At 44.6% G+C, this 26,938-nt stretch overlaps 1 protein-coding gene and 1 non-coding gene across 3 annotated transcripts in view; one reads left to right on the forward strand and one right to left on the reverse strand.

Moving 5' to 3' along the window:
• Nucleotides 1–26,938, forward strand: part of LOC144672805 (C-type lectin domain family 17, member A-like) — a 198,878-nt gene that overhangs the window by 76,823 nt on the left and 95,117 nt on the right. The gene's annotated exons all lie outside the window — the stretch shown is intronic.
• trnad-guc (transfer RNA aspartic acid (anticodon GUC)) lies at nt 14,702–14,773 on the reverse strand. Its single transcript has one exon. It is a non-coding gene; the product is annotated as a tRNA-Asp (tRNA).

The following is a 26,938-nucleotide window of genomic DNA, read 5'->3' on the forward strand; positions in this document are numbered from 1 at the left end:
CAGGAACCTCTCTCAGCAACGCCTCGCAGGAACTCCTCTCAGGAACTCCGCTTATAAACCCTTCTCCGTAACCGCTCTCAAGAACCTCTCTCATGAACTCCTCGCAGGAACTCCTCTCAGGAACTCCTCTCAGGAAATCCTCTCAGGATCTCCTCTCAGGAAATCCACTCAGGAACTCGTCTCAGAAGCAAATTTCACGAACTCGTCTCAGGACCTACTCTCAGAAACTCCTCTCAGCAACTGCTCTCATGAACTCCTCTCAGGAACTCCTCACAGGAACTACTCTCATGAACCCCTCTCAATAACCCCTCTCAGGAACACATCTCAGCAACGCCTCTCAGGAACCCCTACCAGGATCTCCGCTCAGGAACCGCTCTCAGGAACACCTATTAGGATCTCCTCTTTGGAACCCCTGTTCCGGAACCCCTCTCATCATCTACTCTCAGGAACCACTGTCAGGAACTCCTATCATGATCTCCTCTCAGGAACCACTGTCAGGAACTCCTCTCAGGAACACCACTCAGGAACTCCTGTCAGGAACTCCCCTCAGTAACACCACTCAGGAACTCCTGTCAGGAAATTATATCAGTATCCTCTCTCTTGATCTGCACTCAGGAACTCCTCTCAGGAACCCCTCTCAGAAACCCCTCTCAGGAAATGCTTTCAGGAACCCATCTCAGTAATTCCTCTCAGGAACTTCTCTCTTGAACTACTCCCAGGAACAACTCTCAGGATACCCTCTGAGTAACTCCTCTCAGTAACCCCGCTCAGGAGCTCTTCTCATGAACTCCTATGATGAACCCTTCTCCGGAAGCTCCTCTGTTTAACCCGTCTCATGAAGCGCTCTCAGGATCCCCTCCCAGGAATCCTCTGAGGAATTCCTGCCTCTTTAACACCACTATCGTACCTGCTTCTACCACCTCCTCTGCAGCGAATTCCAAACACTCACTAACCACTGTGTAATAAACTTGCCCCTCACATCTTCTCTATAGTTTTCTCCTCTCACCTTAAATCTATGTCCCCTAGTAATTGACTTTTCCCACGCTAGGAAAAAGCTTCTGACTTTCTGCTCTGTCCATCCCACTGTCCGTCACACCATTGTGTAAACTTCTATCAAGTCGCCCCTCAACCTCCGGCGCTCTAGTGAGAACAATCCGAGTTTATCCAGCCTCTACTCATAGCTAATACCCCCAGACGAGGCAGCATCCTGTAAAACCTCCTCTGCACCCTTTCCAACGCCTACATATCCTTCTGGTAATGTGGCGACCAGATTTGCATGCAATATTCCAATTGTGGCCTAATCAAGTTTCAATGCAGCTGCAGCATGACTTCCCAGCTTTTATACTGTATGCCCCTGGCGATGAAGGCAAGCATGGCATCTGCCTTCCTGACCACCTTATCCACCTGCGTTGCCACTTTCAATGACCTGTCCACCTGTACACCCAGATCCCTCTGCCCGTCAATGCAATTAAGGGTTCTGCCATTTAATGTATAATTCCTACCTGTATTAGACCTTCCAAAATGCATTACCAAGCATTTGTCTCCATCTCCATCGTCGATCATCTTTGCCACTTCCTCGAAAAACTCGATCAAGTTAGTGAGACAAGACCTCCCCTTCACAAAACCATGCTGCCTCTCACTAATATGACCATTTGCTTCCAAATGGTAGGAAATCTTGTTACGAAGAATCTTCTCCAGTAATTTCCCTACCATTGACGTAATGCTCACCAGCCAGTACTTTACTGGGTTATCCCTGCTTTCCTTCTTAAACAATGGAACAACATTGTCCAGTTTCCAGTCCTCCGGGAGCTCACCCGTAGCCAGTGAGGATACAAAGATTTCTGGAAAGTCCCCAGGAATCTCTTCCCTTGCCTCCGTCAGTACTCTGGGGTAGAACCCGTCTGGCCCTGGGGACTTAGCCAACTTTAGATTCTCCAATACGCCTAACAACTCTTCTTTATTAATCTCAGCATGATCAAGGCTATCTATATACTCTTCCCTCGACAAATAGAACGCTAAGTCCTTCTCTTTGTTGAATACTGATGAGAAGTATTCATTTAGTATCTCTCTCATTTCTTCTGGCTCCACACACGGATTCCCACCTCTGTCCCTGAGCTGGCCAACCCTTTCCCAGGTTACCCTCTTTCTTTTTACATATGTATAAAAGACCTTAGCATTTTCCTTAATCCTGGTTGCCAATGTCTTTTCATGAAACATTTTTGTCCTCCTGACTCCTTGCTTAAGTTTCTTCCTACGTTCTTTATATTCACCACAAGCTTCATCTGTTCCCAGCTTTCTAGCCCTTCCGAATGCTTCCCTTTCCTTTTTGACTAATCGCACAATATCCTTCGTTATCCAAGGTTCCTGAAACTTGCCAAACTCATCGTTCATCATGCCGGTCCATGAATTCTTATCAACTGACGTTTGAAAGCCCCCCACATGTCAGTTTCTGATTTGTCCTCAAACATCCGCCTCCAGTCCAGGTTCCTCAGTTCCTGCCTAATATTGTTATAATAAGCCTTCCCCCAATTAATCACCTTTATCCGAGGACTCCTGCAATCCTTATCCACCAGTACCTTGAAACGTACTGAATTATGCTTACTTTTCAGGAAATGCTCCCCTACTGAATCTTCGACCACCTGGGCGGGTTCATTTTCTAATATCAGGGCCAGTATTGCCCCTTCCCTAGTTGTACTTTCTACATGTTGTCACAGGAAGCTCTCATGGTTGCGCATTACAAATTCTAAACCGTCCAAACCCCCAGCGCTAAGTCATTCATAGTCAATATATGGAAAGTTAAAATCACCCACCACAACAACCCTATTGCTTTCCAAAATCTGCCTATATAAATGTGCCTCAATTTCCCATCGGCAATTGGGAGGCCTATAGTAAACCCCAAACATTGTGACTGCACGTTTCCTTTTCCGGAGCTCTAACCATGTTGCCTCGCTGCATCAGCCCTCCGAGGTGTCCTCCTGTCGTACAGTTGTGATATTCTCCTTAACCATCAGTGCAACTACCCCACCTCTTCTACATCCCTCTCTATTCTGCCTGAAACATCTAAATCCTGGAACGTTTATCTGCTAATCCTGTCCATCCTTCAACCAAGTCTCTGTCAAGCAATAACATCATAGGCCCAAGTACTAATCCAAGCCATAAGCTCATCGGCCTTGCCTGTTATATTTCTCGCATTGAAGACAATGCATTTCAGACCCCCATTCCCACTGTGTTCAGTAGTTTCTCCCTGCCTGCTCTTCCTCTTAGTCCTACTGGCTGTATTCACTAGTTCCCAGTCATTTATTTCACCTGCTGAACTATTGCTCTGGTTCCCAACAGTTGCTGCCAAACACAGTGACTTCACAAACATTGAGAGGCTGACCTTTTCCTGTTCCTGATACATGTTGTGCAGCATTGCCATCTGCTCTGCAATATGCCTGCGTGCATACACAACTTCATTATTGACAATGGCCACATAGTGTGGGTGGGGGGAGCTGAAAAATTACCCTGCACCCTGGAGTTAGCTCACGGAACCGGACATTGAAGAACAGTAGAGTAGGAACAGGAGAACGCTAAACTCACCAGGTATTTTTAAAAAGGTGTGTTTTTTTTTTTTGGTAGAGCTTTGTCTTGAATTAATTTAGCAGTGAACAGGCTAATTTCTGGATCTAGAACTAACCCTTCAAGGTGAGTTTTTTTGACAGAGGCAGAACCATCAGGTACATTCTCAGACACTGAATTAGCGAATATTAATGACTCGTATTGAACAGAAGCAAAATAAAACATCAATGCAGATAACAATGTCTCATCAATCGATGTGCACCTTGATTTTTAGTATATCAAGTAGCTAATAAGATGAGATAAAGGGAAAAGTATAATTCTCACCGAAACCCTGTAGGACTCACATTTCAAGTGTTAATGCATCGACGTTAATGACTGGGAAGAGCTCACTACCAATCCGGCAACATGGCGACAACGTGTCCATCATTTTGTATCACGCTTTGAGTCTCCAATTGTTAATGATGAGGTGGAGCGGCGCAGGGACGGGAAGGAAAGAAAGCAGATCCTACTCCCCGGATCCCACTGCCTGGTGAGACGTCATGCCCCATGTGCCCGAAGCTCTGTGGCTCGAGAATCGGCTATTTCATGCACATGAAGACCCACGGCAGGCAGTGGCGATCCGAGGAGACATTATTCTCGAATCGAGGGACAGCCGAAGATGAGCACAACTTACTACCCAGCTTGGGGTTGTGACCAGGCTTGGACACAGAACACTCCGCTCAGTCATTAAGTCATTGATATAGATTGTAAATTTGGTGAGAATAGGGATTGATGAAGATTATTAGGGACCAAGCGATGGACAATCGGGGTTTTGCGAGTGAGAAGGAAAAGAGTTACATTGCAGGGCTGCTAATCAGAGAGTCTGATTTCAAATTGCTCCCCTGGGATTTGCGAATGTGAACTTAACATGAAATATGTGTACAAAAAGCATTGTCAGTGATAGTCACTAACAGATTTCTATTGCTGCAAGAATTTATACATTGAATATTCTCTCTCTAAAACTGTACCCATTAAAATTCCTACTCGGCAAAGTTCCTTCGACTACACCATCCAAACGTGCATCCTCCGTCATCTAGAATAAGATATGGGAACACTGCCCCCAGCAAGTTACCCGCCAAGCCACACACCACCCTGTTTGAGAATTATTTTGATGGTTACTTCATTGTCGCTGGTCAAAATCCTGGAAAACCATCCCTAAAGCACTGTGGGTGGACCTACGCCAGATGGACCGTGGCCGTTTGAAAGGTGCTCACCTTCTCTTTCTCAAGGGGCAGTTAGGGATGGTTAATTAATGCCGGCCGAGGGTGAGATGTCCACATCCCTAGCATGATGGAAAATATTTTCATAGGCCATTACACAATGTGGACCATAAAGTGTTCAGGCCCAGTGCCAATTTCAACCCGCACCCCCGCCCCCCACCCCACCCCCCACCCCCACCACACAATTCATGATGGGCAACTGAAGGCCTGCGATGATACGGGGAGGCGGGGGGGAGGGCGGGGGGGTGCGGGTGTGGTGGATGGCGGGGAACAGTTCCAAGTATCAGATGATATGTTTCCTTGTTTGGTTTTCACAGCTACGATCAGTAATGATCTTTAATTTGCATGTCCGTTGCCACAATGTACATAATTGATGAAGGATAATGTTTCAGCCAAACAGCACAGCCAAAGGTCACATGTGAATTCCGTGTGATGGGCGGCCTTGGAGGTGTTGTCATAAAAGACAGACACCACTCACAGCAGCTTGCACCTGCGAGTAAGGAGGACGCAAGTGGTGACCCCACTGCATCTTACACAGCGAAATCTCATTTGGAAACCCTGGTAAGCAGTCGCATATGAATTGACCTATATAACAAGGTGAGGGTTTGGGCACGGTCGTGTGTGTGTTGTTTGTCCTGTCCGCATACAGAACTCAGTAATGGGGCTGTATGAGAATGTTATCTGGGTGTCTCTATTGCAGGGCTGGGAAAGGAACTCGAAAGGAGAACAGGCTGCTCAGAAAAAAACGGTGATTTAAATCATTGGTGGTTTCGGAGTTGAACTATGAAAAATCAAAGGATGCATTGAATGAATTGGTGTTTTGTAACGGCACATGATGAAGTGGAATTCACCTCTGGCTGTAGATGTAGAGCTCAGCTGGTGTTCCAGTGACGGCGGGAGGTAGAGCTCATCCACTATAAATCAATATACTCATTAATCCACCGTCCCATTCTCGAATTACATCCCCGAACCCCTTTCCCTATTCTATGAACTTTCTCCAATGCTAATTCTGTGTTTCACTCCCCAGAATATCACCAGGTGAGATGAGGACTCTACTGCTGGTTCCCGGTTTCATGAGTAACATTTTCCTCAAACTCCACCATGGTCATTTAAAGCAGTTATCTAGAGAAGCGGAATTAATGATGTTGTTGCGGGCGGCTTCATTGCTGTGCCTGGGACACAAGAACATAAGCCATTGTCAGCAGTGTACACGGCATATAACATTACAAATAGATTGTTCACTGAATGGACAACACTGTGTCTAATGGGCTTGAGGCTTACCTCATGTGAGCTCAAACACTCAGGACCAATAAAAGGATAAAATTGGGATATTTCTAATTGGTGAAAAGCCAATAAGAGTTGGGGCCCAAAGAGACCTGGCGATCCTTTACACAGATTATCGCATGTCATGAACAGTTTCACAAAATAATCGAAAAGACAAATGGGATGTTGATCTTTATATCTGCAGTAATGGTCGACAGGTTTGTAGACGTCATGTGTCAGATTCTTAAAGCCCTGGTCAGACCACACACGGAGTAACTGTGAGCAGTTCTGTGCACCGCACCTTAGGAAAGGTAGATTGACCTCGGAGGGAGTGTCATGTAGATTTACCAGAATGAAACTTGGATTCCATGGGTTAAATTATTAAGTAATTTAAGACAAACTGAGTTTGTTGCCCCTTTTTAGAAGGGGGCCTGATTGGATCAAAAATTTAAAGTTGTGACCGGAGGGGGATGAGGTGGAAAGAATCTATTTCCGAGAGGTCGGATATGGAGGATGAGGGGACCTGATATAAAAATTGGAGTCCGAATTTCTTGAGTGAAATTAGCGAACGCTTCTACATATCACCTTCTCTCTGTAGCCCAGTGCATTATTCCTTTTCCGATAACAATCTAATTCCCTCTTGAATGTTTCCATTGAAGCTGCCTGTACCGCACTCTCAGAGACTGCAATTCAGACCTTAAAGACTTACTGTGTGAAAATGTATCTCCTCACGTCTCCACCGCTTCATTTACCAATCGCCTTAAATCTGTGTCCCTCTTGTTCTCTTTCCTTCCACCAATGGGAACAGCTTCTCTCTATCTACTCTGTCAAGAAACCCTCATGATTTTGAATACTTCTTTCAAATGACCTCTCACCCTCGTTTTCTACAATGAAAAGGCCAATTCCTCCAATCTATCCACTTAACTGAGGCTCCTCATCCCAGGAACCATTCTCATGAATCTTTTCAGCTCTCTCCAATGCTTTCATATCTTTCTTAATGGGTGCCGTCCAGAACGAGATGAAATACACCAGCCAAAGCTGAATTAGTGTTCGATACAAAATGAATGCAAAAAATTGCAGCTTCTGGAAATCTGAGACAAAAACAAAAACGGTGGAAAAACTTAGCATGTCTGACAACATCTGTCGAGAGAAAGACAGAGTTAACGCTTCGAATCGTATGGCTAAGCTAATCTCTGAAGTTAGGTTCTTCCTCAGATGCGGTTAGGCCTGCTGAGTTTTTCCAAAATATTTTGGTTTTGTTTTTGTATCTTATAGAAATTCACCATAACCTCTTTGCTCTTTTATTCTGTGCGCCCATTAATCAATCATAGGATACAGTTCGCTTTATTAACCACTCTGTCAAACTGTCCTGCCACATCCAATGACACGTGTCATACACCCAGATTCCTATGCTGCTACACCCCATTTAAAATCTGGCCCTTAAAGATATATTTTCTCCCCACACGCTTCCTATCAATATGAATCATTACACATTTCTCCACATTAGACTTCATCTGCCAGTTGTCCACCCATTCCACCAACTTGTCTATGTCCTTTTCAAGTTCTACACTATCCTCCTCATAGTTCACAATGTTCCCAACTTCTTTATTTTCCTCAATTCTTTGAAACAATGCCACTTACACCTTGCTCATTAATACGTATCAGGAAGGGCAAGTGTAAAAACACTTAATGTTAATCACTGTAAATAATTATTATTTGTACAAATAACCCGATATTTATTGTAAACATCAGTGTTACATATCGACATTGTTTCTATTTGGTGCATTTTCCTTTTGACTATAATTCTAATGTTTATAGATTTGTACATTCTAATCATCAGTTACCGATATGCTTTTTTAATATCACACCTTCCTAATTTAATTATGTTTCCATTCAGAGCCTGTATCTAAATTGGCATTTGCTAATTTCAGCATTTTAATTGGTCGGTAAATATATTACTCCGTTTGTCTAATGTATCATTAAAATAATGATTATGTCAAGCAACCTATTTATTTATGAATTTAGTATTAATTTATTCCACTTTAAATGGTTACTTTTTATGTTGAATCAGCAATAACAGAAAGTTATTCAGCACAAATCTTTACCTGGGGACTGAGATAGCCCAGGATATCTCGCACTGACCATCGAGTGTCCCTCACCATCTTTACTCAAAGTTCACCTGGGGACCGAGAAACCCAGGGTATCTCTTACTGACCAAAGAGTGCCGCTCACCATCTGTACTCAGTGTTCATCTGATATTGATATAGGGAGTGACAAGGTATTGGAGGTATTGGCTGGCTTAAAAATCGACAGATCTCCAGGTCCAGATTATTTGTGTCCCAGATTGCAGAGGGAGGCACGTGAAGAGAACACATGGGCTCTGACCCAAAGTTTTAATGGCTCTCTGGTTACAAGGGAGATGCTATTGAATTGGAGAACAGCTAATGTGTTTCCGCTATTTAAGAACGGTTGTAGAGATAAGCCAGGGAACTACAGGCCAGTGAGCCACATGTCAGTGCTCGGGAAGCTATTGGAGAAAATTCTGTATAAGAGAATCTATCTCCACTTGGAGGGGGCAAGATCTGATCAGGGATGGTCAGCACGGATTTGTCAGAGGGAGGCCATGCCTAACAATTTGACTGAAGTTTTTGTGGAGGTGAACAGGTGTGTAGATGAGGATCGTTCAGTTGATGGTGTTTATATGGATTTCAGCAAAGCCTTTGACAAGGTCCCACATGGAATACGTATAAAGATGACACATTGGATAAAGGATAATATGATAAAGTGGATTAAAATTGGCTTGGTTGAAGAAGACAGAGGGTGATGAAAGTTGGCTGCGTCAGTGACAGGAGGCCAGTGTCCAGTGGCGTACCACAGGGAACTTTGCTGGTTCCCCTCTTATTCGTCATTTATATAAACGGTATGGATGACTATGTGGGTGGTAGGATTAGTAACTTTGAGGATGAAACAAAGATTGGCCGGGTGGTTAACAGTAAGATTGAGTGTCTTCGGCTATAGGAAGATATATTTGGGATGGTCAACTGGGCAGATAAGTGGCAGATGGAATTTAGCCCTGAAAAGTCTGAGGTAATACACTTTGGAAGGAATACTTTAACAAGTATTCAATGAATGGCATGACACTAGGAAGTTCTGAGGAAGAAAGGGACCTTGGCGTGTGTACCTCTGCCTGAAAGTATCCAATGACTCTGCCTGCACTGTTTTCTAAGACTGAGATTTCCAAAGTCGAACAACCTTCTTAAAGATCCTGTTTTACTCCCATTGAGCTCCTGCTGCCCCCTTGCGAGCTCCAGTCCCCTCCACCTGAGCACCTGTTCCCCTCTCCGCGAGCTCCCGTCTCCTCTCCCGAGCTCCAGCCCAGCTCCTGTCCACACCACTTGAGAGCCTGAGCACCCCACTTGATCTTCTGATCCTTCCACCTGAACTCCAGTCCCCTCCACCTGAAATCCTGACACCTCCACGTGAGCTCCAGTCCCCTCGAACAGAGCTCCAGACCCCTCCACCTGAACTCCTGAACCCTCCTACACTGAGCTCCTTTCCCCGCCCGAGCTCCTGTGCCACCCTCTTGAGCTCCTGTGCCCCTTCCCACAAATGCAGACCCCTCCCCCTGATCTTCTGTCCCCCACCGCCCCCCCCCCCCCCATGAGCTCCTGATCCCTTCCCTGAGCTCCTGTCCCCGTCCCCTGAGTTCCTGTCCCCTCCCCCTGAGCTCCTGTCCCCTCCACCAGAGATCCTCTGACCTCTACAAGAGCTCCTGATTCCTCCGATGAGCTCCTGTTCCGTCCGCTGAGCTCCTGTTCCCCTCCCAATGAGCTCCTGTTCCTCTCCCTGGGCTCCTGTTGCCCTCCCCCTGAGCTCCTGTTCCCTTCAGCACTGAACTCCTGTTCCCCTCCACCTGAGTTCCTCTCCCCTGCCCCTGGGTTCCTCTACATTCCCGCTGAGTTCTTGTCCCCTCCAACCTGAACTCCTGTCCTCATCCCCATGAGCTTCTGTCCCCTCCCCCTGCGCTCCTGTTCCGCTCCCCCTGCGCTCCTGTTCCCCTCCCCCTGAGCTCCTGTTCCCCTCTCTCTGCGCTCCTGTTCCCCTCCCCCTGAGCTCCTGTTCCCCTCTCTCTGCGCTCCTGTTCCCCTCCCCCTGAGCTCCTGTTCCCCTCTCTCTGCGCTCCTGTTCCCCTCCCCCTGCGCTTGTGTCCCCTCCCCCTGCGCTCCTGTTCCCCTCCCCCTGCGCTTGTGTCCCCTCCCCCTGCGCTCCTGTTCCCCCTCCCCCTGAGCTCCCGTTCCCCTCTCTCTGCGCTCCTGTTCCCCTCCCCCTGCGGTTCTGTCCCCTCCCCCTGCGCTCCTGTTCCCCCTCCCCCTGAGCTCCCGTTCCCCTCTCTCTGCGCTCCTGTTCCCCTCCCCCTGCGCTTGTGTCCCCTCCCCCTGCGCTCCTGTTCCCCTCCCCCTGAGCTCCTGTCCCCTCCCCCTGCGCTCCTGTCCCCTCCCCCTACGCTCCTGTTCCCCTCCCCCTCAGCTCCCGTACCCCTCCCCCTGAGTTGCTGTACACCTCCACCTGAGCTCCTCTCCCCCTCCCCGTCCACTGTTGCCTCCCGCTGCCCCAGCTCCTAAAACACACTCGCCGAGCTCCTGCTCTCCTGATCCCCGAGCTGCACTCCCACTTACACTGAGCTCGTGTCACCCTCTCCCGACTTCCTGTCGCCGAACCACTAGCCCTCCACAACATTCCCCACAAGCTCATTTCCCCAGCTCCCGAACCCCTGTCCTTACTCCCGATCTCAGCAGCTTCCCAACCTCCGTCCGTCCCTCACTCGGTCCCTCCCTCGAGCTCCGGAAACCACCTTGAGCATTTGACCCAGTACTTGATCTCTGGTCTGCTGCACTCGAGTTCCTGTCCCACCCCCGCTGAGCTCCTGTCCTTTCTTCGAGCTCCAGCCGTCTCTTGTTCTCGACAGATGCTGTCAGGCCCTATGATATTTACCAGCAATTTTTCATTTGAGATAAATGACCTGTTGTCTCACCCAGCTGGCAATTTGACACTTCAGAGGGAAAGTCTTACTTGCGTGGCACAGGCCATGCATGACTCGGGCTGCATGCAAATGCCAATTCAAATAGTTTATCTCTACTTTTAACACAATTTATTCTGAAGAGTATAGAGAGGGTGAGTTACCAGGCGGCCAAGATGTGATGCGTTGCTGACAGAACCAGGGGATACTTGGCGAAACTTTGTTTTTACGAAAGATTACCTTGCCCTTTGAGGAGACTGTATGCAAGGTTGTTGTTTCCTTCGGCTTGAATTTTTATGTGCTGAAGGGAAGAGTTCACAAACCATAAGTAATGTACAAATTGAGGAATGACGTGAAAGAAGGGGGAAGTACGATTGAATGAGTATCTCCTGAAATAAGATATTATTTTTCCTATCTATTGGAAGTAATGGAAGTTTGAGTGCCTTCAAAAGTTATTCCTTTAGTGAGTTTGCCAGTTTGGAGCTCACCGAAACACAAAGCTGGAATCGAATAGTTTATCTCAGGTTTATGCTCAGTGTATTCAGAAGAGGTTATAGAGCGGAGTTGAAAATCCAAGCACATTTTGGCAGCCAGCACTTTAGTTGCCGTTTTGTGAGTTTCCAGGCGGCAATGATGTGATGTGTTGCTGACAGAACCAGGGGATTTTTGGCGAAACATTGTTTTTGCGGATGATTATCTTGGCCATTAGAGGAGAGACCATGCAAGGTCGTTGTTTCCTTTGGTTTGAATTTTTATGTGCTCAAGGGAAGTGTTCACATACCATAAATAATTTACAAATTCAGGAATGACTTTAAAGAAGGTGGGAGTGCGATTAAATGAGTTTCTCTTGAAATAAGATTATATTTTTCCTATTCATTGCAAGTAATGGAAATTAGCGTGCGTTCAAATGTTCTTTCTTTACTGAGTTTGCCAGTTTGGAGCTCACCGAAACGCATTGCGTACATTTCAGTTGACACTCTGGCCATCACAAGCCTATTTCAGGCTTGAGCAGCAGCGGATACAGGCGATGTGCAGCTGTGTCCCTGCCTGGAAGATTTCGTCGTGAGTTAGCCCTGGATGCTCAATCGGGGGCGGGATGGGAAGTATTTCGGCCTCAGCGATTTCCGCAAAATCTTTTACGGCTTGTGCTGTCGTCGACTCTAATGTCTGTTTTTTTTTAGTAAAGTGCGAAGAATACACATGGCGATGCGTTATTTTGGGTGAACGTTGCGACGCTCACAAGGTGGAAGAAGATAGAATGATGGCGGAAATGGCCGTTGATCACAGGAGATATTGATAAGCGGAACTGTCCAGAAAATTTGCTCATGGTATATTTTGTCAAATCTGCCTTCTGTCCGTTTTGCTGTGTAGATGCTCTTTAGATCCATCGCCATGTGGAAATGAAAACCTGTTTGCGAATCAAAAGCGTGAGCACGCGTTCCACATCGCACAATGCGAGCAAAGACTTGTCTCCCCGTCGGGGAATTGAACCCCGGCCTGCCGCGTGACAGGCGCGGATACCTACCACTATAATAACTAGGAAAGGGCGGCTGATGCTATCCAAGTTAGCTAGTGATATTCTAATTTGCAGTGAGATTTTCATTTTGAAGCGATAGTTACACAGTTTCCCTGCACAATGCAGACAATTAAGTTTCATCCGTTTGAACGGAATACATCTTTTTCCTAGAAAATCGCTACATAGCGTCAGTTCTTCCCGTTGCCCCGAGGCACAGATGCTTCTTCCCCGGCTGTTTCCCTCATTTTGTCACTCGCACAGTCTCGCAAAGAATTCTCAAGGAATTCCAGTCGTCCATCTGCTTCAGACGCCTATCTCCTGCAGTCACACTCCCCGCTCCATTTCCATAATCCACACAAACCAACTCATAGTGTCGGATACAAAACTTCACATGTAACCGGTAAAGGAAGACGTGTCTTCTTTCATTTCCACTCAGCAACGTAAGTAAACTTGTCAGTTGCAACGTTTCCTAATCCCCGGCTGTCGCTCTCTGTATTTTAAGTCCTTCTTGGTCCCTCTTCAGAGATAAAGGCTTAGAGCAGCTGCAGGATCCACGGACGCAAGCGGCGCCATGTAAAATGGATCACAAAACGCTTGAATTCTCATGGTCAGCTTTCAGCACAGAAATAAAACAAGGCGCTCGATCGAAGTGTTAAAAATCCCAAATTACTTGAACCCTGTCGTTGCAGAAGTGTGGACCAGAAGAAGGCGATGAGGTCAGGGCAGCAGAGGCTACATGTGGATAGCGTGTTTTGATGCAGTGTATCCGAGACTATTGGATAGGATTTCCACAAGGCTGTTTTCATTTCAGACTGAATGTTAACTGCCTAAAGAGGAGTGCAGAAATGCGGTGAGGATAGCCTGCGTACGGCAATAAATGCAAACATATTCCAACAATGTTGACAAATGAGCGTTTTGAAGAAATACCAAAAAGGAAACCATTTATTTCCCTCCACAGATGTTTTCAGGCCCGCTGAATCTTTCCAACAATTTGGGTTTCTGTGAAAATTGACCGGTTTTCTCGCCCAGTCTTCATTTTTTACATCTGCACGTCGCACTTGGGGCAGAACCTCTTAGTTGGGAGGAACAAGCCATGCATGACTCGGGCTGCTGGCAAAGCTGAAATCCAATAGCTTATCTCAGCTTTAAACTCAGTATATTCAGAAGAGGTTATAGAGCGGGACTGAAAATCCAGGCACATTTTGGCATTCAGCAGTACATTTGCAGTTTTGTGAGTTTCCAGGCGGCAAAGATTTGAGGCGATGCTGAGAGAACCAGGGGATTTTTGGCGAAACTTTGTTTTTACGCATGATTATCTTGTCCCTTTAGAGGAGACTACATGCAAGGTTGCTGTTTCCTTCGGTTTGATTTTTTATGTGCTCAAGGGAAGTGTTCACATACCTTAAGTAATTTACAAATTCAGGAATCAATTTAAAGAAGGGGGAAGTGCGATTGAATGAGTATCTCCTGAAATAAGATTTTATTTTTCCTATTCATTGCAAGTAATGGAAATTTGCCTGCCTTCAAATGTTCTTCATTTACTGAGTTTGCCAGGTTGGAGCTAACCGAAACGCGTTGCGTTCATTTCGGTTAACACTCTGGCCATCACAAGCCTACTTCAGGCTTGAGCAGCATCGGGTACAGGCGATGTTGAGCTGTGGACCTGCCTGGAAGGCATCGTCGTCAGTTAGCCCAGGATGCTCAATCGTGGACGGGATGTGAAGTACGTCGGTCTCAGAGATTATCGCAAAATCTTTTAAAACTTGTGCTGCCACCGTCTCGAAAGTCTCATTTTTAAGTAAAGTGCTATGGATACAAATGGAGATGAGTTATTTTGGGTAAACGTTTCGACGCTCACAAGGTGGAAGAAGACAAAATGATGGCGGAAATGGCCGTTGATCACAGGTGATATTGAGAACCAGAACTGTCCAGAAAATTTACTCATGGTATATTTTGTCAAATCTGCCTTCTGTCCGTTTTGCTGTGTAGATGCTCTGTAGGTCAATCACCATGTGGAAATGAAAACCAGATTGCGAATCAAAATCATGAGCACGCGTTCCACCTCGCACAATGCGAGCAACGACTTGTCTCCTCGTCGGGGAATTGAACCCCGATCTCCCGCGTGACAGGCGGGGATACGCACCACTATACTAACGAGGAGAGGGCGGCTGCTGTTTTCCAAGGGAGCTAGTGATATTTCAATTTGAACTGAGATTTTCACTTTGAAGCGATAGTTACAAAGTTTGCCTGCACAATGCAGACAATTAACTTCCACCGGTTTGAACAAGATGCATCTTCTTTCTTGAAAATCGCTACATGGCGTCAGATCTTCGCGTTGCCCAGAGGCACAGATGATTCTTCCTCGGCCGTTTCCCTCATTTTGTCACTCGCACAGTCTCGCAAAGAATTCGCAAGGAATTCCAGTCGTCCATCTGCTTCAGACGCCTATCTCCTGCAGCCACACTCCCTGCTCCATTTCCATAATCCACACAAACCAAGTGATATTGTCGGATACAAAACTTCACATGTAACCGGTAAAGGAAGACGTGTCTTTTATTCATTTCCACTCAGCAACGTAAATAAACTTGTCAGTTGCAACGTTTCTTAATCCTCACATGTCGCTCTCTGCATTTGAAGTCCTTCTTGATCCCTCTTCAGAGATGAAGGCTTAGAGCAGCTGCAGCATCCACGGACGCAGGCGGCCCCATGTAAAATACAAAAAAAAAACCTTGAATTTTCATGGTCAGCTTTCAGCACAGAAATAAAACAAGGCGATCGATTGAAGTGTTAAAAATCCCTAATTTCCTGAACCCTCTCGTTGCAGAAGTGTGGACCAGAAGAAAGGGAAAAGGTCAGGGGAGCAGAGGCTACATGTGGATAGCGTGGTTTGATGCAGTCTATCCGAGGCTATTGGATAGGATTTCCACAAGGCTGTTTTCATTTCAGACTGAATGATTACTGCATAAAGAGGAGTGCAGAAATGCGGTGAGGAGAGCCTGCGTACGGCAGCATATGCAAACATGTTCGAGCAAAGTTGACAAACGAACGTTTTGAAGAAGTGCCTCACGGACTCTTAAGTAAACCATGTATTTCCTTCCACAGATGCTTTCAGGCCCGCTGTATCTTTCCAACAATTTGGGTTTTGATGAAAATTGACAAGTTTTCTCGCCCAGCGGACATTTTTGACATCTGCGCGTTACACTTCGGACAGAACCGCTTAGTCGGGAGGAACAAGCCATGCATGACTCGGGCTGCTTCCAAAGCTGAAATCGATAAGTTTAGTTCAGCGCCAAGCAAACTGTCTTCTGAAGAGGTTATAGAGCGGCGTTGGAAATCCAGGCACATTTTGGCGGTGTGAACTTCAGTAGAAGTCGAGTGAGTTATCAGGCTGCAAAGATTTGATGCGTTGCTGACAGAACCAGGGGATTTTTGGCGAAACTTTGTCTTTACGCATGATTACCTTGGCCTTTAGAGGAGATTGCATGCAAGGTTGCTGTCTTTTTCGGCTTGAATTTTTAAGTGCCCGAGGGAAGTGTGCACATAAAATAAGTGATGTACATATTCAGGAATGACGTGAAAGAAGCGTGGAGAGCGATTGAATGAGTATCTCTTGAAATTTTTCTTTTCCTATTTATTGCATGTAATGGAAATTTGCGTGAATTCAAATGCTATTTCTTTACTGAGTTTGAGAGTTTGGAGCTCAGGGAAACGCATTGCGTACACTTCGGTTGTCACTGTGGCCATCACAAGTCTACTTCAGGCTTGAGCAGCATCGGGTACAGGCGACGTGGAGCTGTGTACCTGCCTGGAAGTTGCCATCTTCAGTTCGCCCTGGATGGTCAGTCGTGGGCGGGATGTGAAGTACGTCGGCCTCATCGGTTATCGTAAAGCCTGTTCTTACTTGTGCTGTTCTCGTTTCTAAAGCATGTTTTTATTTTTAATAAGGTGCCCTGGATAAACATTGGGATGCGCTATTTTCGGTAAACGTTGCGACGTCTACAAGATGGAGGCGGAGAGCACGATGGGGTAAACGGCCTTTTGCAAACAGGGGATTTGGACATCCTGATGTTTCCAACATCTTTGCTCATGATGTATATATGCAGATCTGCCAGAAATTATGAGGATGTACACTTTAGGTGGATATTCATCAGGAAATGAAAACTCCTTTGCTAATCAAAATCGTGAGCAAGCCTTCCCCGGCGTACATTTCGAATAACGAATTTTCGTCCACGTCGGTGAATTGAACCCCGGTTTCCCGTGTGGAAGCTGGTGATACTCACGACTATACTCAGGAAAACAGGCCTGCCGCAGCATTCCATGGGAGTCAATGAGATTCCACATTGCCTTTGTATTTCCATTTTCTAGCAACCTTTACCCAGTTTGCCTGCACAGATCAGAATCTGAGAACAATAGATTGAAATGTTACAACAATGTATTTGAATCTGAGAACAACGGAATGAAATGTTCCAACAATGTATTTGAATCTGAGAACAATAGATTTGAATGTTGCAAATCTGGATCTGAATCTGAGATCTGTTGATTCGAATGTGACCACAAGGCAGTCGATCTGGGAACAATAGATTGGAATGTACAAACAAGGGACAGCGGATTGTCTTACATTTTCAACGTTATTTCTGCAGATGATTCGTCGATAACTAAGCCAAAATGATCCATTTCGGACTAGTGTTTTAGTACATTTGTTTGCCATCGTGGCCATTGTTTGTGCCCCAGTAAGAAACTTTACTCAGTGAGTAATTGTATGGACGATGTTTGACGCTGTCACACTTGTAGCCATTTAATCTGCCCAGTTTTGTCTTTTTTTTTCTTAATCTCTGCGTTCAGTTATTAACTCGACAATTGACGATTAACTTACTGATGATCTCGTTAGCTCACGTTCCCATCATTGCTTTGGTGTACGACTTGTTTAACCATTAAATCCAGATGCTACGCCTGAAATCCATGATTCATCGCATTACCGTTCGCGATGCTCAAGACTGTGAAGATGGCGGACATTTTCCTCATTTCTAATCAATATGCGTTCCTGAACCAGTGTCTGGCCATTATCTGATGCTGAACCAGACAGGTCACAACCTCTGCGATCTACTTGGCCATGACTGACATGCGCCTCCATATCATCACACTCACCCAGTGCTTTTCACTCGATCCTCCACACTATATCAGAATATCTACTCCAGATCATCTGCTGCTCAAAGTCTCACCTGCCCTTTAGTGAAATCCAGGCTCAACTTTCCTAATTATTTTCCTGGCAACCCAGTTACAAATCCGTATGTTCAAAACACATCTAAAACTCTGCTGCCTATATGCAAGCTCTCACGAAACCTCATTCATCCATCCCCCTTGTGCTCACTGACCTATTTCGCTCTGACAACAACTTAAATTTAAAGTTTATTTTGCTGTCATCAAATTCGTCCATGTCATCACGATTACAAACATGCGAACACAGAAGATATGAGCAGACGTTGGCTATATGGCCCATCGAGCCTTCTCCAACATTCACATAGTTCATGGATTATCTGTGTGTTTCGAGTTCCAAATTCCCAACCAATCCCATAAGCTTTGATTCCTTTTTTTTGCAATAATATATTGACCTCCATCTTAACAATATTCAGTGATCGACCCTCCAACGCCTTCTGAGGCAGAGAGTTCCAAAGTCAGATAACCCTCAAGGAAAAACAGACAAAATATCACACAAATTCATAAACTCTGTCCTAAAAGGAAAAACATTTTTTTAATAGATGCCCCCTAATTCAGGGCTCACCCAAAATATGAAAGATTGTTTCCCACTGCCTTGTCAAAAGCTTTAGGTTCGCATACACTTCAATTATTTCACCCCTCCCCCCTGTAAAATGCTGTGCAGGCAAGTCCGATCTTCCAAACCTTTCCTCACAAGACATCCCATTCATACCAGGTGACAACCTAGTGAGCCTTCTCTGAAGCGCCTCCATGCATTCACATCCTTCCATAAAAATGGAAATCAAAACTACACACAATATTCCAAATTTCACCAATGATCTGTTTAAGTGAAGCATAACCTCCTTACTTTAATATTCAATTCCCCTCACAAAAAAAATATAGCATTTCATTACACTTCTGAATTACATGCCCTCCCCGCATGGCACATTTTCCGACTCAGTAACTTATGCAGCTTGATCCCTCTGCAGTTCGGAATCCAGCAGCCTTTTTCAGGTTAGGTATCACTCAGTTTTATTTTCATTGTCCCTGCCAAAGTGAAAACTTTCCATTTTCCCACATTATGCTCCATTGTCTCTGTTATCTGAAAGCAAACCAAACTTCCATCCATGCTAATAAGTTAACCCATAGGCCATGAACATTTTTCATCTAAAATAAACGTTGATGGGGAATCTTATCAGATGCCTTCTGAGAATCCGAAATACAGCACCTGCAAAAGCCCCCCTTTATCCACAACGCACGTTAATTGCTCAAGAATCTCCAATTAAATGGTTAAACAAGATTTCCCTTTCACAATACCATGGATACTCTTCCCGATTACCTTGATTGTCTTTAAGTGCCCAGCTATAACCTCCTGACTGATCGTTGCAAACACCGTCCCCGTGGCAGATGTCAAGCTAACTGGCCCACAGTTTCCTGTTTTCCATATCCCTTCCTTCTTGAATAGTGAGGATTTTTTCGTGCTCCCAGTGGAATGGACCGTTTCCAGAAACTAGGGAATATTGGAATTTTTACACCAACGCATCTACTCCATTTTTCGCCACCTCTTCCACGATCCGAGGATGATGTTCTTGAGGACCCTGAGACGTGTCTACCTGCAGCTCCATCAGTTTGTTCACGACCCCTTTCCTGGTTATTGCAATTTCACCAAATTTCCCTCTCCCTTTCCTCTCTTGCTTTACAGCTATTAGTGGAACATTTGTTTTACTTGTGTGCTGAATACAGAAGCAAAAATGCCTTAATTTCATCCGCCATTTCCTTGCTAGCTAATATGGAGTCCATTTTCTAACTCAGAATGGGAACATCATTCTTTTTACTTAGTCTTTTCCTTTCGAAAATATCTGTTGAAACTGTTTCTATCCGTTTTACATTTCAAGCTGGTTACCCCTCACACTCTAATTTCTTATTCCTAGTAACCATTTAGTCATTCTTCGTTGTCCATTTTAATCTGGCCAATCATCTGATCTGGCATCAAATTTTTCATGGTCTCTTGCGTTTTCCATCAGCTCGATGCTTTCCCTAAAATTTTCAGTTATCCGCAGATGGCGGGTCCTCGCTTTAGAATCTTCCTTTACCACAGAGGTAAGTTTATTCTGAGTATACGGAAATGCCTCACTAACTGTCAGTCACTGCTTCTCCTTTGATCTATCCCCTAGCCTAATAACCCCGTTCACTTCAGCTCGCTCAGCTTCCATGCCCACATAGATGCCCATATTTAAGCTTAAAATACTTGTCTAAGGCACAATATTCTCCATTTGAAATTGGAGGTGAATTTCAATCATGTTGTGCTCGCTGCTACCTGGGAGTGCCTTTACTCTGAAGCCATTAAGAAATGATTTTTCCAGTTAAAATGTAAATTGAAATCACCCATGATCCGTTCCTTGACCATAAACGCCCGGCATTTCTTCTTGTGAATCTTGTCATATATTACAGCCACCCAAACCGATGTTGGGGAGTGCTTGCTGAGACCCCTGTAATCATCTGACAACTTCACTTCACCACCATGGATCCCACATTCCTCAGGGTTACAAGCGCCAGAGACACCCATCACAGCTTCCACTTGTTTACTGTCATGTCATGAAAACCAACAAAAACAAAGAAATCATTAACTTCGATATCCCACAACATATGCAATTCTACGAGAGAAGCATAAATGTTCAAACTTTTGTAATGCATTAGGGCCTGTTTTGAGCATTCCAACGACGTGTTATTGCTCCCATAGAGTCATTCCTCAGAGTTCCACGGCAACAGGCTGTGGGAGATAAATGACATCCCCTGCTCCTGTCTTACAGTGTAGAAAATAGAATGAATTGTGTTACCCCCGTTCCCTGTGTAATAGGATCGACAGAGGCTGACTGTCTTCCTCCTGCTCGTCTGTAACAAACACAAGAAGGACTGAATAGACTTCTTCTATTTCTGCAAAACTGGCTCGAGGCATTGAATACCTACTCCATTCCAATTCAAAAATACCCGACGCTCAGAATGACCTTTTCCAGTTCCAGTGTAAAATAGTGAAAGTTGCTGAATGGCTCTTAAAATCAATCTTAATAACTCGAGAGTAGAGACAAAGAATTATGTATCTACCTTTGCTGATGATAGAGACCTATGCAGAAAGGTAAGCTGAGGGGGAGAACAGAAAGCTTGCAGAGAGATATAGAATGATGAATTGAGCTGTCAATATGATATTAGATGAAGTGTCATGTGTCGAAGTGCGAAGTCATTGACTTCTGCCCTAATATTATTAAAGTAGATTATAATATTTAAAAAATATGAAACGCAAGGGCTTCCATGTAAAGAAATCAATTAAGAGGGCAGATGAAACGTTGACATTATTTGTCAGTGGATTGCAGTACAGGAGTAAATAGATATATATATTGTTTACCGTTAGGGAGAAAGTAAGATTTTACTATAGCGCTTAGCAGCTGGAGAAGATCAATCAGCACTTCTATCCTGTTCCACTGTTCATTAAGGTCATAACTGACCTGCAATCTCTCTGTACTCCAACCTCCGACATGGTCCCTAACATATACCTCCCTGCTCTACCCAAAAATCTTTCTAACTCTACATTGAATAAATTCCATGACATCGCCTTTATTTTTTTTTACCAACAGACTGCCACATAGTGACGGAAAGTTAAAAAAAAATACTTACCTCATTAACATGTCTATATTTTTCTATTTATTTTACAGGATGTTGGCATCGCAGCCATTTACTGCCTGTCCTGATTACCCTTGAGAAGGTGGTGGAGAGTTACATTCTTGAGCCATGGCTGTGCATGTGGTGCAGATAAACCCACAGTTCAGTTAGGGAGGTAGCTCAAGGGTCTGACCCAGTGACAATGAAGGAACGGTGATAATCCCAAGCCAGGATGGTGAGTGGTGGGGAGGAAAACTTGCAAGTGCTGGTGTACCGCTGTGCCTGCTGATCTTCTCCTTCTAGATGGCAGCTGTTCTGGGTTTAGGATGTACTGTCTGAGGTAGAGTGGTGTGCTCCTGAGGAAAATATTGTAGCCGTTGCACACTGTACTCACTGTTCGTCGGTAGTGGAGGGAGCGCACGTTTATTGAAGGGCTTTGTAGTGGATGGTTTTGAGGTTCCTGGATGCTATTGGAACCCCTGACTTGTGCATTGTAGATGCTGGCCTAGCATTTGGGAGTCATATCCTGAGTGACTCGCCGCAGGTTTCCTACTCTCTGGCCTGCTGATGTTACCACAGTGTTTGTATGGTTAGGCCAGTTCAGTTACTGGTTAACGGTTTTCCTAGGATGATTGTAGCGGGGGTTTTGGAAATCATAATAGCATTGAATGCCAAGGGATGATGGTTAGATTATTTTTGGATATAAAAATTGTTTAGTACTTATGTGGCATGAACGTTACTTGACACTTCTCTCCCCAAGCCTGGATAATGTCCAGACATTCGTTTATTTGGGGATGGATGGCTGAGCATTTGAGGAGTTGCACACGTTCTGTCCATTGAGCAATCGTCATCGAAAATCCCCACTTCTCAGCTTATGGTGGAAGAAAGGTGATAGATGAAGCAGCTGAAGGTGCTGAGGACCAGGCACAATCTTGAGCATCTCCTGCTGTGACATCCTTGAACTGAGATGAATGACCGGCAACTACCACAGCCATATTCATCTGTGCCAGATATGACTCCATCCGACGGAGAGTTTTCCCTTTGATTCGTATTGACTCCAGTTATTTGAGGGCGCCTTCATGCAATATCTATCACATGCTGCCTTGATGTTGAGTGCAGTCACTTCACATCACATCTGGAGTTCACCTCTTGTCTCCATGTTTGGACCATGGCTGTGATGCTATTGGGAACAGAGTGAACCTTGTGGAATACAAACTGAGCCTCAGTGAGCAGAGTACTGCTGATCAGATGCCGCTCGATGAACCCTTCCATTACGTTCCTGATGATGAAATGTGGGCTGATGCGACTGTTAATGAATGGGTTGGGTTTGTGCTGCATTTTTGTGTATCACGTCCCTGGGCGATTTTTCACAAATTTGAGTATGTGCCAGCGTTGAAACTGTACTGGAGCAGTATGGGTATGGCACAGGGCACTGTCGGATTCACAAGCCTTCAGTACCATTGCTGCAATATTCTCGGTGACCATCGTCTTGCAGTATTCAGAAGTTCAGCGGTGTCCTGATATCACGGAGAGTGAAGACACTTGGCTGAAGACCATCATCTGTGATTTTGGGAACCTCGGAGGAGGCCAAGATGGCTCAGCCACTCGGGAACTCTAGAGGAAGATTTTTGCGAATGCTTCAGCTTTACATTTTCCACTGATGTGCTGGGCCCTCGCAGCATTGGAAATGTGGATATTTCTGGGGCCTCCATATGCAGTGAATTGTTTAATTGTCTTTCTAACATGATTCCCCTTTCAAATACCCTTGTTAACTCTGCGCAATTTTACCATTATTTACTAAATACCCAATTTCCGCATCAGTATTATGACATTTTCCATACCACTTAAGCCAAACTAACATGTCTGCAGTTCTCCCTCGTCCCGCTTATTCCATTCTTCTATAGTGATGCAACAACTGATCCTTTGCAATCCGCTGGTGGCTTTCCAGAAGCTAAAGAATTTTGAAAGAAAACAACCGATGCATCCATTGTTTCTTTAGCCTCCTCCTTCAGTACTCTTGAGATGAAGCAAGTTTATTGTTTATTGTACCTTCAATCCAAACCACATTTCAAGCACTACCTTTTTCACTGAAACTATGTATTTCTTTTCGCTCCCCCTTTTGACAAGTGCTTTGGTTGTCTAGCTTATCATGGAAATATTCTGTATGTCCTTCGGTGACGACAGGCTAAAAGTTACTGTTTCGTTTCTGTGCTGTTTCCCTATTCTCCACGTTAAATATTCCCGTACCCACATGTAAAGTTTTGAGATTTGCTCTTTATGTTCCTCGCTGGATTGCATTCCATTCTCTTCCCATTTCCAAATCTGTTTATTGGTTCTCCTTTGCTGGGTTCTAAATTTCCCCCAACCCTCAGAATTACCACTTTTTTTCATGTGTCATGATAAATCATTTCATTTCATGTAAAGCAACATTTAACTTCATTTGGTTACAACGCTTGAGTTTAATTTCCCTCTGTGTTTGCTTGAGCTTTCGATGAATGCATGTCTAATGTAGACAGTGCATTATTTCCTTAAATACTCGCTATTGCCTGTCCACTGACAAAACTTTTCCTATACTTTCGCAATCCATCATAGCCAACTTGCCTCTCTTACATTCATTACTCCCTTTCTTCAGATTTAAGAACCGAGCTTTAGAATTCAGCATATCGATGTCATAATTATTGAGAAATTATATCACGTTATCGTCACTATTCCCCAAAGACTCCTAAAGAGCACGGACATCCATTGATTCCTTCGCATGGCATAGCACTAAATCCTGACTAGCTCGATCCCAAGTTGGCTCCTCAACGTACTGGTTCTGAAACCTACCTCGTATACATTCAGTGAATTCCTCTTCCAGACTATTAGTGCTGATTTGGTTAACCACGGTCTTTTAGAAAATCGAAGTTTCCAATTTTCCTGCTTTAACCATGTTACATTCAGCTCGAATGTCCTGATATATACTGTGCCACAAATTAGCACCGTTGTTTGGTGGCCTATAAACAACTCCAATCAATATCAGATCCCCTTTCCGTTTCCCAGCTCCTCCCAAATTCTCCCATCATCGTTTGATGAAAGATCCACTCCTGCCAATAATATCTTCCCTTATTAAGAGTGCTACGCAGCCTGCTTTTCATTTTCGCCGATCCCTCCGAAATGCTAAAGCCGCACCAAGCTGCATTTCAAAGGATTGAATATTTTGGCTTACAATGCCTGTGGCGAATATGCTGTCGTGCCAGTCAACCAATGAAAATCGAAATTCGAAAGCTTCGACTTCGTCATTTATGGTGGACTAAGTCTCAATTTTAACGTTTGTGTTGTCATATTCTTCAGCAACTGTAATCAATGCCTTCTTGATATCAGCTCTTTTGTCACAGATTGCATTCCCACTCTGCACTCGACATTCGACTAACAGTCTGACAACGGCTTTAACGTTATACAGGAAGCATCCGCTCTCAATGTATGTCATCTCTTATTTCAAACTGAAATCATTCTTGAAATTCGCTGCACAACTCCAAAACAATGTCATGGTTTTAGAACTACACTTTCCAATATCTTCCATTACCAGATAAAAGTTGTGGCAGCCTCATGGAGTGAAAAAGCCTAGACGATTGTGATGAAGGGGGCACGCCTGTACGCCTCGTTTCCGATCGTTAATGTTTACCACATTGTTGTGTCCCTGCCTCTTACAGTCAGTGATTCGAAGGCAAAGCCCATCTGGCGCATCATTGAGACAATCAGACGGGCCTTGCAAATTTTGTCTTGAATCAGCAGAAAATAAATTAAATTCTCCATTCGATTCACATCTTCAGAAGTCAGATGAACCTAACGAAGCACAAGGAATATCTGATCTTCATCAATCAGGCCAGCGGTACTGACAAAAATAAGCACAAGGGGTATTGCAGCCTTCACCTTTGCAATAACGTTTATTTTCTTCACCTGCGACGCCATCATCGAAATTAATTCATTTTGAATACGAGGTCCAAGAAAATGGTGAAGAGTGTATTAGTTTTTGATGCATGGGGCATATCCTTGCATCGTAGGGCCGAATTTAGGTCTAATGTCAATTAATCCCAGAAAGAATTCATTGCTCTGCTCATAAAGTCTTGCATGTGTTCAACGAAATTCTGAGTTATGATCAACGAGAGCTGAACGGCTGATATAATGCCTGTCACCATTGCTTGTCATTTTTTCTTCACCTTGTTTATTTATCTCTGTGCTTAGTCATCCAGTGCCTTCATTTCTGGGAACCTTCTCTTTGTGTCAATCCATTTTGTTGCATTTTGAACATGCTCCTTAGACAGTTCGATGACATTGCAATCTGTCATTGAGATGTTTCCAGGTACTGCCGCATTCCTTGCATAATTTCCGTGCGGTTTCTGAGCCGTACAATTTGCAGCAGAATCAAAAAGATTCATCAACGATTTTTCATGTACACCAGGCAATTTATTTCAACTCTTTCTCCGTTTGGCATTTCCAGTGAATTTAAGTCTTCTGAAAAGTTTCGATCTCATCATCGTTTGGAAAGACATCGGCACTGCCCATAATTTTCACAGGCTCCCTCCTCAGTGGAATGTCTATCGTCTTCTTGTTGAATAAATCTGGCCAATTTGCTGGACCATATATTACTTCTTCAGTGGGAAACACGTCGGAAGAATTCGCTATTTCATCAACCTGTGTACGTTGTGCACTAATGTCCTCTTCATCGGCCTCGGTGGTACATTCGCTGGAGTGCATTAATTCAATATTTTATAGACTTGCCGAAAAACTTTTCAAAGCCTTCTAGTTTTCCGGAGAATATTTCAGGGTCTTATCATTTCTCGTTTTTTTCTGCATTTTCTCCATGTCCGAGCAATATTTCCCCCATTTTCTCTGTCTCTGCTCATGCTAGCCATTGAATCCTAAATACGAATAGCGCCGCTCATTTGTGTCATTTAAAAAGACACCTTCAAACTTACCCAGACAGGAATGGTCGCCCGCAATCAAAGGTCACCACGGCGCACTCCATATCCCGCCCTCAAAGCGCGGTGCCAGGCCCGGTCGCCCTAATTTTCCCTCCCCGAGGCACGGCTCTGTCTGCCACACTCTAACATCGAAGCACGTGCACCTAGGTCCCTCCATTCTATCACATTCTTTAGGACAGTGACATTCCATCTCTATTTCCCCCACTACCCCTTCTGCCAAATTGTACTATTTTACATTGCAATACATTAAATTGCATCTGCTAATCCCTTGCCTATTTTGCTCGTCTCTCCATGTCAAGTTGCAGATGATTCATATCAGCCTCACTGGTTAACTCCCACCCCACCATGTGTGCATCACGAACACATTTTGAGGCGTTGTGCTGTATTCCAAGATCCAACTGGTTTATATCGAGCAAAAATGAAACAAACCCGGATCCGTGGGGAAAACCATCAACCAGACTGAAACAAAACGATTACAAACAGTTTCTGTTTTGTGCGCATTAACGAAATTGATGCA

Source organism: Cetorhinus maximus, unplaced genomic scaffold, assembly GCF_964194155.1.
Source record: "Cetorhinus maximus unplaced genomic scaffold, sCetMax3.hap1.1 HAP1_SCAFFOLD_44, whole genome shotgun sequence".
NCBI classification, from domain to species: domain Eukaryota; kingdom Metazoa; phylum Chordata; class Chondrichthyes; order Lamniformes; family Cetorhinidae; genus Cetorhinus; species Cetorhinus maximus.